Here is a 15,869-nt window from a genome sequence, read left to right as displayed (position 1 = left end):
CGACAATATTGAGCACATGATAGCCTATCGGCGCCCAATTGGTGGCCGGTCGTCAGGCCGCCGGAGGATTTGAGCACATGGATAGTGGCCGGACCAAGACAATAAGCCCCTGATCTCCCTAAAAAATAGTTTCTTTTTTTTTTGTAGTTGCGTAGACGCGTGCTACGGGGGGAATCCATTCCGTCAAAGTCACCTGGGATTTGAACCCAGCCCCTCCACAGGCCATGCACACATTCTCCTCGAAGGTTACCCAAGCCTTTCAAGGATATAATGCTTTTTTTTTTTTTAATGCCATGCAAGCATACGTCAATCAAACAGCACACACAAACACACAGTGAAAAACATGAAGCCATAAAACAACGCAACACAAGTATATGAAACAAGCATATGAATCAAGCACATGATACAGTATGCACACACGTAGAAACATGCAACAATGCAAAAATAAAAAAGCGTACCGTCATATCCAACTATTCCTGCAGAACACACAAAAAAACAAGTCAGTTTGATTCATCCAATCAATGCACACATAAAGATTCACGCTCTCAATTTTGCGCTATTTGCCTATTGAAATCCGTATATAGTGCTGTGTGCATTCTAAGGCCTGCTGCGCGCTGACGCGTCATCGCACGCCACCTCAAGGCCTCCTCCGCATTGGGGTGTGGGTCGATTTGTTCCAAAGTCTCTGGTTCACCCTTCAATTGCACAAAATTATGCAATACGCAGCAAGCGCTAATAACCAAGGGAGCAAAGGGAAGATTTACATTGAGGTCGCAGAGAATGCGCCATCGGTTTTTTAATATACCAAATGCATTCTCAACCTTAACCCTACCCTTCACAATATGTCTATCAAAAACATTCTTTTGTGGTAGGTCTTGTCCACCTTTGGATTTATAAGCTTTGAGAAGAAAACTCGTTGGCTTATACGTTGAGTCCCCCATAATATACGGCCTCACTCTCAAGCCGCTCACTTCTAGAAGAGGCGTATTCAAAACCTCGTTCCGCTTCATTTGAGCATATATTGCAGACCCCTTGAAGACTGTGGAGTCGTGTGTGCCTCCTGGTGCACTACAAACCACATTCCAAAATATTTTTCTGGAGTCAACAATGCCCTGAAGAAGAATGTTGTGGAATCCATGGCGACTAACATACTGTGCAGGAAAAAAGTCGGCTTGAGGCTTACGTGCAAGCTTTATGTGAGTGCCATCAACTGCAACACCACATGTTCGGTAGGTCCGTAATGTCCTGAAAATCTTCTATGATCTTTGCTAATCGCCTTCCCGAAGGCGTCTCTAAGTGGGTCCGGACAAGCATCTCCTGAGTGGTGAGTGCCCTAATGATAAGGTTGGTGTACTTTCTAATGGTAGAATCTCCCATCCCAAATAATTGACATAATGTTCTTGCAGAATGGCCATGTGCAAGTCTCCATAGCACGCAACCAAGTGCTTGATCAGCTTGGATGGGAACCCTAGACCATCCATGCATATCAGGACACGGGAGATGGGGCAAGATCAATTCTTTCAGCTCATGAAATGCCTCGTAAGACATCCTATAATACATCCTAAAAATAGCTTGACAGTTTAGTCGCCCTGATGTCCAAATAGCTGAGTGGATGACATTCCAAAATGTCACCTGCCTAGGGAAGCACCACCACATCCATGGCTCCATCCCAACTAAACCCTCCTCTATCAAACCAAACATGGATGCAATGCAACAGACTACACAACCAATCAAACAAAAATACATAGACTGCATTCTATGCCTCCTACGATACTGCCCTGGGTCTTCCTCACTAGGGGAAACAAGATGCAAATTTAGCAACAACAAAAGAAGTAGTTCAATTGCATCAATATCATCCATCCTACATTTCCAAAAAACAAAATAACGCATTAAAAAATAATACCAAGCAAAACTCTTATTCCATTTAATTCCTCCCTCCCTCACTCCCTCCCTCAAAAACAATTTTACGGCGATTAGTAAAGTACCTTGGGTTTGGTGACAATCTTTGCGAGGTCCAGTTGAAATTTTATGTACATCTCCATTCGTCGAGCCTCCTCGTCCATCCTGAGCTTCAACAATCTTTCCTCTTGGACAGCCTGCTCCTTCTCGCAGTCTTTCATTGTTTGAGCCATCCCTTTCATCCCCTCCCCGAGCACTTTGGCGATAGATCCTAGCGATGTACGTTTGGGCTCTTTCACTTTTTGCGCTTTAACTCCAGGAAGGTTATCGACCTGAGGGATTCGTGTTGCATCCCCCGCATCCACTGCGCCTGCCACACTCGCAGTCTCCTCTACAATAGTCTCACCCTTGCCTCGACCCTCGCCCCTTGTCTCCCCACCAATCTCTCCCTCCCCCTCATCCTCTCCGTCATTGCACCCATCTCCCTATTGAGTGCCCTGACTCCCTACATGAGTGCTTTGCGAGCTAGCACTATCAAAGGCTCCGGGAATCCCCACACATCGTGGAGTGGATGACCACAAAGTGTCGACCACTTCGAAGTATTCCCATGTGGACCTTACCCCCCCAGTGGTTGTTGTTTTAGATTTTTCTTTTTTATATTTTTTTCAAAGAGTGTCTATGCGGTTCCTGACCTGCTCTGCTGTAAAGGTGCAGTTTACCTCATTGTTTAATTGCAATGTAACTTCGTCCCAGTCTTTCGGTCTCAAATTGCCTTTGTTCACATGAGACCATCGATCTTCGTAGTGTTTAAGCAAGGTCGATGTTGCGGTCTCGTCCCACACTGGTATCGCCACACGAGGGCGTTTAGCCCCCTTGGTCAACTCACTACATGAGGACACAGGAGGACGCAATGGAACAATAGATGGGATAGTGGACAGAAGAGAAGGCCTACCATTCAATACGGGCATGGTCATAGAAGCCCCCATGCGAGGAGGCCTCAAGCCTTGGGGAATCAACGGTGAAACTGATGTAGGTTGGGGTCTTGGGCGTATGAAGGAAACACCCAGGACAACACTCGGTTGGAAAGGGATGGTCGGCTGGCTCAATCCTATGTTCTCAATTGACTGACCCCCCCCCCCCCAACCATCCTCTTGAAGCAACTGCATAAACCCTAGGTCTTCGTTCAATTGGGTTTCAGACATTGTTTCGTTACCACCCAACCCACTAGTCTCTCTCAAAGGAACACTCTCTTGGCTGTCTAACCCTCCGTCATTAACTCTATCTGCTCGTTGACCACCCCTAGGTCGCTTCGGGATGTGTGCATTGTAGTAACTCATTAGATTTTGGCCTACAAATATCCATTCATAGATTCAAGAAGGAATACATGCATTTCACTTATTGGGAGACCCTCCTCTAAAACCAAAAGACAATCTATTGAAATACATGCTCTCTATTTAATTTTTTTTTTTTTTTGTAAATGCATAACACAGTACTCTTAAGCTAAACAATTAAGCTTGAGGTGCAATACTCCTTAGCAATATCAATTTTATGGATATGCAGTACTATACATTAAGTTTGAGGTGCAAGTATTACTCCTTAGCAATAGTTTTTCTGGATAATTTATTCGTTAGCAGAAGTTAGTGACTGTGTGTGTAAGAAATGCACAAAAGACACTTATTTTTTGGAAAAGCATAACTGTGTGTGTAATCCCCAAGCAAAACGTGGCTGCATGTGTTGTTGTTTTGGGGGGGGGGGGGGGGGGGGGGGGGGGGGGGTGGTCAAATCAAATACCTTGAGATCTTGTTAATTGGTTGAAGGCTGAAGCGAGCTCGTGATGTTGTCGAAAATTCTGCAAGAGGTGTGGAGGACCGAAACGCAGTTGTTGGATATGAGCGCTTTAGCCGGCACAAGGATGAGGAGTCGTTGCACTTATACGCTTTTGATTGGCCAGCCATATTTGGCTTGGCTGGTTGGAGTGGGAGAGGCCAAACTCCTCTCGGCGAGCGGCCAGCATAAAAGGGCCTGCCACGTCATTAAAAATGAAGCCGGCCGGAGCCTTTTCAATGATGTGCTCACTACAAGAGTGAACTACTCCGTGATGGCCTGAGCCAGTTGTGTTGGCAGCTCCATGCTCTCCTGCATGCACAAGGGCTCCATGATGCTTCTAGAGACGCGGTCATTTTGCAAGTGGAGAGAGTAGCTGAGCAACATAAGCAGACCGCTAGCTCCTTGGTTGCTTCAAGTGCACAAGAAAACCCCTTGTGCCCCCCAATGTGAAGCTTCTCGCCTGTGCGCACGCTCTCTCTCTCTCGCTCGCTCTCTCTCTCTCTCTCTCTCTAGATTTATGCGGGCTGATGCACAGAGGCCTCCATCAAGTCGAATCCTGAGCTGGACAGAGCAGCAAGCGACGATCTACATAGTGCAGCAAGCAATGGATGAGGGAGAGGGGACGCCCAGACTACACGGAGAGGTAGGAAGAGATTATGTGGAGGTGGGAGATAGGGAGAGATTATGTGGAGGCGGGAACGCGGAGGAGGGAGCTAGGAAGTGGAAGTAGGCCAAGGGAGGCATCTTGTGAGGGGAGGAGGACAGAGAGAAGCAGAGCTGCGAGGAGAGTGCAGATTCTTGACCATTCGAGGCAGGAAGCTCTCTCTCTCTCTCTCTCTCTCTCTCTCTCTCTCTCTCTCTCTCTCTCTCTCTCTCTCCCCGTACTATCGAGTACTACCAGAGATGCTCTTCAAGATCACTGCCAGCAAGAGTACCTGCCCGCTCGTCTTCTTTGAACCTGGAGCCACCTGCACCTCTAGTGAGCATGGCCTGAAACCAACCGAATGGATCTCCTTTAGACACGTGTCCGAGGGAGGGTCGAGAATTCTCTCCCCCTTTATCTATTAGTATAGATAGGAGTGGCCTTGGGCTAAAATGATAGTGGAACTAAACTTAAGTATGAGCCTTCATATGATTGTAGTACATTGGGTTAGCCTTTTGCTACGGTTGCTTCTGTTGATGCTTTAACTGACCATTATATCTAATTAGTTTTAATTGAGGCACTTAGTTCAACTAACGCTCAAAATGTTAAGTTTGCCTCCATTTTGTTTCTGGTGTGTTTACTAAAGACAAGTCAAATGTCTTGTTATTGTAGAGAGACTATCTTAAGGTTTAACCTACCGTTTTCTAGACTTAAAAGTGGCACAGTGGTACATCTCTTCTATGTCAAATCTAGAGGCTATTTTTTAACTCTTGAGCCTCTAATCATGTCCTGAGTGATTGCACCAAGTCACGAGTCCTAAACTGTAAATTTACTTAGTTTAACAAAAAATCTATTGTTCAATTCACCATACTCTGCGATGTCCGAACCTTCTCTTAAGTAACAAGTCTTTAAAGCTCAACAAAAAATAGAAGCTTCATATCTTTCATCTATACTAATAGATAATGGGGGAGGGGATTCCGGTTCTTCCTGACATGTGGCGGAAGTAGGGTGATCCGGCAAGTGTGCCTTGGTCTGCGGTAGTGGACAGATAGTGTGAATGAAGCGGGTTGTAGGACAGTGTGTCTTGTGTGAGAGAGAGAGATAGAGAGAGAGAGAGAGAGAGAGAGAAATTTAGAGACGGCGCTCCGTACTGCCTCTCGTGTCCCACACACACACACACACACAGAGCGAGACGAGTGGCCTTTGACGACATTGCGTATTGCTCCTCTAATTCCCTCTGACGGCGCTACACAGCACAGGCGCCCACTGCCCCTCTAATTTGTGGAAATTCCCTCAAATTTCATTGTCTTAAATTTCATTGCCCTTCAAATTTTCCAAAGTTCCCAAAATACCCATGGTTGTGAGATTAAGCAAACTGATTTGTCAATACAAGATGCTAAAACTAAAATTTGAGTTGGTTATGTAGGCTTTGGAGATGAATCTATACTATCTATAAAGGGGCAGGGAATTCCCCCCCCCCCCCCCCCCCCCCAAGCACGCGTCACTGTCTGCTTAATCTCAATGCCCTCGTGGCAGTGGCCTCTGAGCCAAACGTGCTGTTCCGCCAGTGTTCGCGTTGAAGCCGGATAGAGAGGGGATTGCGTGCAGCGCAAGAGAGAGACGGGATGCGAGACGGGCCGTCGGCACTGCGCACTTCTGCCTATTCGCGCTGAAGCCTGAGAGAGAGGGGACCACGTGCACGTCTAATTTTTGAAGGCTTCGATGCCCTTCGAAGGCACTTTTACCCTTCAGTGAAGGGCAAAAATAATTTTACCCTTCAAAAGAAGGGTAGAATATTGAAAAATCTATGAGTAGCCCTTCTAATTTTTTCCTAAATATAGCTTAATGAAGGATAGGTAAAAATTTACCCTTGCCTTGACTGCGCGCAGCGCAAGAGAGAGACGGGACACGAGGTGGGCCACCGGCACTGCGCACTCCTGCTCCGACGTGCTCGCATTACCAAACGGCCACACGTACGAGAGAGAGAGAGAGAGAGAGAGAGAGAGAGAGAGAGAGAGAGAGAGCGAAACCCTTTTTACAAAATGAAATTCATTTTTACAAACATACGTCCACAGTCAAGAGGAAATTTTAGAAAATTAGGTTATTTTTTTGGCTTTTTACATTGTTTTTCTCTATTCTGGGGCGGAATTTCTCCTTTTCCCCTCGCCCTCAACCGGCATTTTTGAAATTGAAAACGGCATGATGTTAAGCTGAGACAGATTTTTCCCTAACACTACGTACGTCGCACAGTCGAGAGAGAGAGAGAGAGAGAGAGAGAGAGAGAGAGAGAGAGAGAGAGAGAGAGAGAAGGGGGGGGGGAGAGAGAGTTCTCTATTTTGGTGCAAAATTTCTCCTTTTCCCCTCGCCCTCAACCGGCCACAGTCAAGAGGAAATTTTAGAGAATTAGGTTTTTTTTTTGTTTTTTACACTGTTTTTCTCTATTCTGGGCGGAATTTCTCCTTTTCCCCTCGCCCTCAATCGGCATTTTTGAAATTGATAACGGCATGATGTTATTTTTCCCGAACACTGCGTACATCACACAACCGAGAGAGAGAGAGAGAGAGAGAGAGAGAGAGAGAGAGAGAGAGAGAGAGAGAGAGAGAGAGAAGGGGGGGGGGGGGGGGAAGGAGAGTTCTCTATTTTGGGGCAAAATTTCTCCTTTCCCCTCGCCCTCAACCGGCATTTCTGAAATTGAAAACGACATCTATATACTAAAGATAATGGGGGAGGGAAATCCCCCCCCCCCCCCGGCACAAGGCAGCACGACGTTCATCCGGCAGACACAAAGGCGGGCTGAGCGCGAAGAGAGAGAGAGAGAGAGAGGGGGGGGGGGGGGGGGGGGTAGACTCAGTAGAGGCGATCGGGCAATGCTCTCTGAGCGCGGACACACACACACAGAGGCAGCAGACTCAGAGGCGGCCTGCACCTTCGCTCGCAAAGAGAGAGACATCTCTCTGTACGTCCTTTCTCATTAACTCGGACCCTGCCTCCATCACATTTATGCCGAAACCATAACACACACATGCACACGCACACACACACACACACGAGGTCGTCAGTAGCAGGCGGCGAATAGACAGTGCCTCTTTGTGCGCGAGCTACATGCCTGTTTGCGAGAGAGAGAGAGAGAGAGAGAGAGAGAGAGAGAGAGAGAGAGAGAGAGAGAGAGAGAGAGAGAGAGAGAGAGAGAGAGAGAGAGAGAGAGCAGACTCAGTAGAGGGGGCCGGGCAGTGCTCTCTGAGCGCACACAGAGAGAGAGAGAGAGAGAGAGAGAGAGAGAGAGAGAGAGAGAGAGAGAGAGAGAGAGAGAGAGAGAGAGAGAGAGAGAGAGAGGTAGCAGACTCAGAGGCGGCGGGCTCAGTGTAGTCTGCACCTGCGCTTGGAAAGAGAGAGACATCTCTCTCTACGTCCTTTCTCATTAACTCGGACCCTGCCTCCGTCACATTTATGCCGAAACCATAACACACACACACACACACACACACACACACACACACACACACACGAGGTCGTGAGTAGCAGGCGGCGAATAGACAGTGCCTCTTTGTGCGCGAGCTACATGCCTATTTGCGTGCATTGCAGACAGTGGTCGGGCAAAATCATTTTTTTCCAAACTTACAAAATGCCTTTCCTTGAATTTTCCAAGAGGAAATTTAGAAACTTAGGTTTATTTTTTGGGTTTTTTACACTATTTTACTCTATTTTGGGGTGGAATTTCTCCTTTTCCCCTTGCCTTGAACCGGCGCGAGCAAGAGAGAGAGAGAGAGGGGGGGGGGGGGGGGGGGGGGGGGTAAGAGGGGCCATGCCGCCGCCGAAGGCGGCGCCGTTTTACTAGTGATGTTTAAAACTCCAAACAATTGAGAAGAAATGCAAAAGTAGGTTCGCTCGATGCTCTGTGGTTGGGGATGGGAGTGAGGCGAAGAAAGGCCTCTATTTCGAAGGTGCTCCTGAGGGAGGGGGGACAACTCTGCCTCCCCATATGGGACCTCAAATACCCTCTCTTTTTGGCTCCACGTCGCCTAGGGGGCCTCTTGTAGAGATGTGATAACTACACTATTGCTCTGGTAGTTGCAGTTTCAACTTCAGATGAAGCCCGAGGGGAGGGTTGCTAGGAGCGGGAAACGTTTACAAGTTTGGGACTGCCATGTTATGTTCAGGCTCTCATGGCTAGTGGGTCCAGTGCTCTTGAATGCAGTGCATGAAATACTTGAAAGAAGAGCTTCTTGTTTCTCTAGGCGATATTAGTCGAGATTGTTGGTGCTTTGCGAGGGTGGCTCCCTTGTTAGCCGATGTATGCGGTCTAGTTTGTATCCTAGTGGCTGGGTCGGGGTGGCTCCCTTGTTAGCCGGATGTTTTGTGTTACCCTGATAGACCTTTGATGCCATGGCTCCTTCTGAACATGGCTTTGGTTGTAAATTTTTTGGACTTTTAATCAATCTACTACTCACAATTGTGAGTTCTGCCAAAATAAATAAATTTAAAAAATCAAAAGAATTGATAAGAAATGTATATAAAAGTTTTAGGTAGAAGCAACTCTTTTGCCATGAGTGATTAAAAATGGGACTTGCATAAGTCCCTAAATTCCTAAATTCGTCTTTATATATATACACACACACACACACATATATGTGTGTGTGTGTGTGTGTGTGTGTGTGTGTGTGTGTGTGTGTGTGTGTGTGTGTGTGTGTGTGTGTGTGTGTATATATACACACACACATACATACATACATACATACATATACATATACATATACATCTGGCACTAATCCACAAGGTTTTTGCAATGGTCGAGAGATGCACCCAAAATCCAACCCAATACTAAAGACTACTTATGTAGTCTGAAACCCTAAAACAAATAATATTCATGTAAACAATCAACCCTATGTACATTTTTCTATTGGTACGACTTAAGAGGTTTTAGATTTTTATTCACATTTATAATTCATTATGTATGAATAAGAGTCACAAAAATGGATCCCAATGTGAGAAAGATGACAGTATGGTCTTGTATGCATATAGTCGAGATGAAAGTATTTTCAAGCAGTGGATTGCAACCTACCTTTTGTATATGCTATGCACTTTGGTACAACATGTATCAAGCTTGTCTTTAAGATACAAGGTTGGTGGCTTATTACCAATGTCAGGAAAGGCAATGGACCTTTTTATAGCATCCAAGAGGATAGTGACTCGTTTGCTCGCTTCAATAATAGCGGTAAGCTAGGTATTGAAAACAGGGACTTGCCACATCAACAAGGAAGCCGTAGATGGAGGACTTTTGGTACACTCTTAGGAATCATGATCCTAAGTTTTCTCTTGGAAGAAGCCAAAACAATCATTTATTCTTTCACTTATGGTGGTTACAAATCTTACCCTTTCTGGGCAGGAGGTAGAAAGTTCTATTGCTAGACATTGTAGGTGATTACCTTATTCTTTACATGGGATCCTGGTGGATATTGGCACAAAATTTTGGAAGCCATAAGCTTCTCATTTACTCAAAGGCAGATTGAGTTGTTGATCATTGATGATGCTCTAACCAGGGAGCCTTGTCAGGATGTATTGCTTTTCTTGAAAACAAGTGAATGTTACAAATATCTCACTAATGGCCACGTGTAATGGCTAGTTCAAAAGGCAACTAGATATAGACTCTTCTACTACTCAATCAACTCAATTATCAAACTAGAGAGCTTCAAGGGGAGGGCTACTTTTCAAATTTTGGTCCACCTCTCTCTTGGTATGCACTTTGATAGCAAGGTTCGTGGAGGAGAAAGGACAGGATGCATGAAAATCACAAAAAATCTATGTATTTATTTTGTACATAGATATGGTTCTGACAAATTTGGAGAGAGGTAGGAACAAACCCTATGAAAACAAACAATCATTGGATGTTGATTCTACCTTACGGTCACTAAAGGTGAAGAATAAGAGTCAATAGTGAAAGGGAGGAGAATGGAGTTGGACTCAACAAAATATTATCAAATTCAAGCATAATTCACTTGTGGACAAAAGGCTTGCACATGGAGTCAAGAGGGGACCACTTGGAAGACTTTTGGAAGGGAAAAGATGGACACATATTTTTGTGATATTTTTCTCTATTTTTTTCATTCCAAATTAAAAAAGTTGTAGGCATTGAGTTGTTCTTTTTGTCCCTATTTTTTTAATAGTTTTTGGAGCTACAGTTTGGGAGATATGGCCAACATGGTGGAGCCTATTTGTTCACATGGGAAGAAGTCATGGTTATCTAACTCCACACACATAATTTCTTATAGGTTCCTCTCCATTATTGCTTGATTTTCACTTATTCTATCATGACTCTCTCAAATATTATAAGGAATCTTTTGGACTCAAGCTATGGAAGGAGGCATGGAGACAAATCTGGCCATGATGTAGGCGATTAGGAGGAACTTGGTCAATAAGCAAGGCACACAAAGCTCTCTCATTGGGGGAATGCTTCTAGCTGAGGCTACTTTATAATAACTCCTCTTGTTCATAATCTCTTTCCTAATCACTCTCTTGGCCCATAAAAGGAGGCCTTCTCTTTTGTAAACGGACACACACAATCAAGCTTTGGCAAACACACACACACACACACATAATGAAGCTCTAGCACTCACACTCTCATGTGTACATCCTTATGTATGCACCTCTACGCACACATAGTTCTACTATGGCATAGCATTGGCTATGGTTATTTGTTTTGGTCTCTTAATGGCCAAGATGTTTGATTTACCATGCACACATGAATCTGTGAGATGTTGATTATGTGCAATTCCCCTCGTGAATGTTTGTATTGTGTTTATGAAACCTATATTAATGGAGCTCTAATGATCCTCCTCTCCCTTTTTCTCCTTTTCTCACATCTTCTTTGTCTTATGTGCCAAGTCCCCTACCATGCGTCCTAGCCGCATTCCAAGCTAGATGGTGCCCCTATTGTGTACTTCCCAAGGTGAGGTTATTGTGTATAGTATTGATGTAGAGGCCAATGGGTTTGTTTGGTGCTTTCGCCCACCAGTATGATTGTATCTCAAATGTTATATGATTAACATTTTCAAGATGGGTTGAAATCTACACATGTTGAAACCAAAGGCTACATACTCTTGTGAGTGGCTACCACAAGTAAAATCTACGCATGTTGAAACCAATGGCTACATAGTCTTGTCATGTTTTCAACACATATTTTTGTTCTAATAGCAATCATACAAATTTTGGATCCTTCTTCTAAGCACGATGTAAACATATTTTCAGCTTATGCAAATGAAGGCCTTTTTTTCAAATACAATCACCTACGCTTGCACCTTGAAGGTCTATGGCACCACCAAGATGTGGACATTGATAATTAAGATAATGGCATCATTGGGAGTAGATTTTTGGATGAGTAAAAAGAAGCCATCCAAAAAGTGGCCTCAACATCCTCAATTTTATAGTCAGGTGCCTCTAAACCCAACACAAGGTCTTGAGGAAGACCTCCTCAGTTGCACCAAAGTTAGTTCTAGTTTTCTCTTCTTTCAACTTACCTTCATGCGCATGCTTCTTCCAAAATCCAAAGGCAAGAAATGTTAAATCTGACCTTTTTCATAGCAAATCATTTGTGGTATGCATAGAGGCTTTAGGGAGTATCCATGCATTTTTTGGGTAATTGGCAACACTCTACACGGCCTATAAGGCACGTTAACATTTTCCAATGTATCATGCCATGTGCTATCAGTGGCTTTGTTTTTTTCCTCTTCTTTCAACTTAGCCTCATGCTCAATGCTCCTTTTGCAGATTTTGTCTCACCAAATTAATGGATGTTTGTTGAACATCCATCTAGTCAAAGGGAAGACAAGGCAAGGCTTTATATTTTCAATGTCATGTTGTTCTCTACAACTACTACAACATTTCTCTTCTTTCAACTTAGCTTCATACTCGAGCCCCTTTTTGCAGTTCTTTAATTTTTTGAATTAATGAAATTTTGCAGATCTTTAATCTTGTTAAGTCCAAGGAAGGTTGTGTTTCTCTAATGTTTAATCTCATGTCGTTATTAAGCCTCATCTAGTTCTCAGTTTCTCTTCTTTCAACTTAGCCTCATGCTCAAGCTCCCTCTTGTAGGTCTTTGATGCTTTGTAGACCAGGGGAAAGCAACACCTAGTCTGAATGTTTTACCTTGTATCTTTGCCCAAGCCCTGCTGCTAGTCAAAAAGCTGAGCCTTTTTTACTTTGCATCTCTGCCCCACTTCTACCGCAAGGCATTGTCTCTTGCCTTCCCTAAGGTAGGAATATGTGACCATGACTTTTTTTCTTAATCGCTTATTTTTCTTTTTGAATTGATCTAGTTCATCCATTTATTGGTTCTCTAATTATGCCATTTGGCATTTTGTGCAAGTGCATTTGGTGATTCTCTCTCTTGCAAGTGTGATGGTCTTTAGAGAGGGCTTGGCTATTTTGGAAGTTTTTATTGCTTTGTGTTTGTGGAGGGATGATAAAGCTTAAGATGTAAGTTTTTATCTGGAGATGGGTGTTTGAGTGTTGGGCTACATAAGGATATATATGTTCTTGCGATGATGTGAACATTGTGAGCAAGATCAGGTGTGATTTTACTTATCAAAGCGTATGTCTTGGATGTATTGGGTTATTATTGAGAAAGAGCTTGCGATGATGGAACAAAATGACCTCTCCTTTGAGATATGTTAGCAAGGCATCATGGGTCAACTTTTTGAGTAAGTTGCTCCTTTGGGGTTGAAATATGAAAATTTTTCCATTCTCAATTTGAAGTATGGAGAGATTAGATTTGACTTTTTGGTATGTTTTGGATGGATTGTTGGACATGATCTGTGAAAGTAGTGTAATTAAAATTTAAATCATGTTATTATATGTGATCTTATTACTTAGAGCCTTATGCAATTTTCTAAGACAAAGGAAAAATTTGTTTGATTTTTTACTTAGTTGTGGATATCATGGTGTTGCTCTCTCTCTCTCTCTCTCTATATATATATATATATATATATAAAAAAAAAACACACACACACACACACACACACACTATCGCAATCATTCAGCTCAGCTCCTACTCCCTTTGATGCAAGACATGGGGCTTTGCACATTATGCTCATTGCAAGTTTGAGATTTTTGAGTGCCATACTACTATAGAGGGCTCAAATTTTCTCACATCTAGACTTGCATCCCTCACATTTTCAACCATGACTTAGACCAACACACTCACTATTACAACTCTCATCGCCACAATCTGAGAGCATTGAAAATCACTTATCAGCCCCATACATAGCGAGTAGGATTCACACTTTTTGATAAGGTTTTGAAATTAGTGTCAATGTATAAGAGAACACTTTACCAAAAGTTTTAAATGAGAATATATTTATTATTGATAGAGAGACTTAAACCCGTTGAGGCGGTCTGGGGCGGGCAACAAGAAGAGTGGCCTCCAAGCACTCTTCTAGGCTCCCATGCTGCTCAATTGGGTTGGGGTTGGAAAAAAAACAACAACACACACACAAACCCGCAACCTAACCCTACACAAATTTGGGGCACCACCTAGTTTTGGATGCAAACTAGGACGTGTAGAGAGAGAGAGAGAGAGAGAGAGAGAGAGAGAGAGAGAGAGAGAAAGAGAGAGAGAGCTCGGGCTGCTTTGAAACGTATCGGCAATGATCAAGCAAACACAACTATATATTTAAGAAAGAGAGAGAAAGGGGGAGGGGGTGCTTGTTGCATTAATACCTTCTTACAAATCTGTCATGACAAATCAAAGTGAGATTAGTATTTGTTCAACATAGCTTGCATAAATTTCACCACAACACATCACAAGAAAAGCCACCCCAATCACTGTCTTAAGGCCAGGGGAGTCCTCTCCACCCTGTCGCCCTCTTACAGTATGTGGGACTTATGGCTAGATTGATGACAACACCAGAGACAAGCTATCAAGAACTTAACAAAAAACACCAAGACACTTACGCATCATTGTTGTCCATTGCTTCACGTTGGAAGGGAGACAAAGTATCCAAGCTTAGTCCAAATCCACCCTCCTTGATTCAGCAAATGTTGGGCTTACACTAGTAGGAGAAATGATAGATTTCCTACTCTCAATTGAATGATCACTCTCTCTCTCTTACAATGGCATAGAGTTCCCTTGCTAATCCCCTATTACCACACATGCACATGCATAAGACAATGAGCTTCCACTCAAGAGCTCCTTCTAGAGAGGTTGAGCTTGGCTTCTCAAGCTATAGCATAGTGCTCTTGCTTATGGCTTCCCCCTTTTGTGCTAGCACACCCTCCTTTTATAGCAATTTTGAAGGCTAGGGTTACTCCTCTAACCATGGTTGGGTTAGATTTTCAGCAATTTATCTAATTTCTTTTGCTTGGAATTATCAAGAAGTTGGTGGGGAAAGAGAGAGGAGAGAAATGGAGGTGATAGGACTTTTCATAGTGGGTTAGTGTTAGTAGAGTTAGTATTAATTTACAAATGGAATTGGATATTTACAATGGGAGTATCCATGTAGGATACAAATAAGGAAGAAAAACTCTTAAGAGGTAAGAAAAGGTGGATTTCTTACAAGGTTGATGCTCCAAGTGTCTTGAGTAGGGCCGATTTTGACGCTTGTTGACGGTCCACTAGCTTTGACGGTACATTTTTTCTCCACTCTTGACCTTCCTTGAGAGACAAGGTAATTGAAGCTAAGTAATCAACCACCATGATGCTGTCTTTTAAGAGAAGAGGCTGAGTTTTGTGGTTTTTTTGAAAGATATGGGTAACTTGGAGGAGGAAAAATGAGACTAGGTGGTCAATTTTGGAATGGAATTGTGTGTGGGAGGTATGAGTTCACCATGGTTTCTCTTATTCTTCAAGGTTGAGGAGAAGGTGAGTAGGGTGCAGAGAGGAGGGGTGAGAGAGGTGGGGATGATGAGTGGAGAAGTGTGTGTGAAAGAGGAAAATGATAAAGTGGAAGAGAGAGTGTGGCTGCATAACATGGGAAAACTGGGGTCCACTAATAAAATCATAGCTCACAGCTCGTAGCTCAAAAAAATATGAAAAAATTTGAGGCAAAAGTTCAGCCCACGGGCTACAACTTTTGTTTGTATCACCTTTTCAAATTCGGAGAGCAAGTGAACTTCAAAAATTCAGCAAAACCGATCGTTTTTTTCCACTGCACAAGGTCCTTGTGGGGTCCTTCTTTGGATGATTCTTTTGAATACCTCCAAGAGTGAGCCCTCCATAGTGCATGTATGCATGCCACTTACCCTTGACCTTATTTGGTAGGTCTATAATTGAAGATATTGTTGAGATCATGATATAAGTGAATAGTACAACTAAGAAAATCAAATATTGAGGGGTCTAAAAAATATGTACATGTCAAATATAAATAATATAGGTGGAAAAATATAAAGGGGTCAAAATAAATCTCTCTCATTATAAGTCTACCATAAAAAGATGAATATTTTTGGTGGTCTAATTTATGAGAGTAATAGAGAATATATGTAGGAAGGAAAAAATCACAATAGTGAAAAA

At 43.3% G+C, this 15,869-nt stretch overlaps 1 pseudogene; it reads right to left on the bottom strand.

Annotated features, from left to right (window-relative positions):
* Nucleotides 1-545: 545 nt before the first annotated feature.
* LOC147423473 (uncharacterized) lies at nucleotides 546-2,691 on the bottom strand (annotated as a pseudogene).
* Nucleotides 2,692-15,869: the final 13,178 nt, after the last annotated feature.

Source organism: Adiantum capillus-veneris, chromosome 26 (genome assembly GCF_014529385.1).
Source record: "Adiantum capillus-veneris isolate H3 chromosome 26, ASM1452938v2, whole genome shotgun sequence".
NCBI lineage: Eukaryota > Viridiplantae > Streptophyta > Polypodiopsida > Polypodiales > Pteridaceae > Adiantum > Adiantum capillus-veneris.
This window is presented reverse-complemented; position numbering and strand designations above follow the sequence as displayed.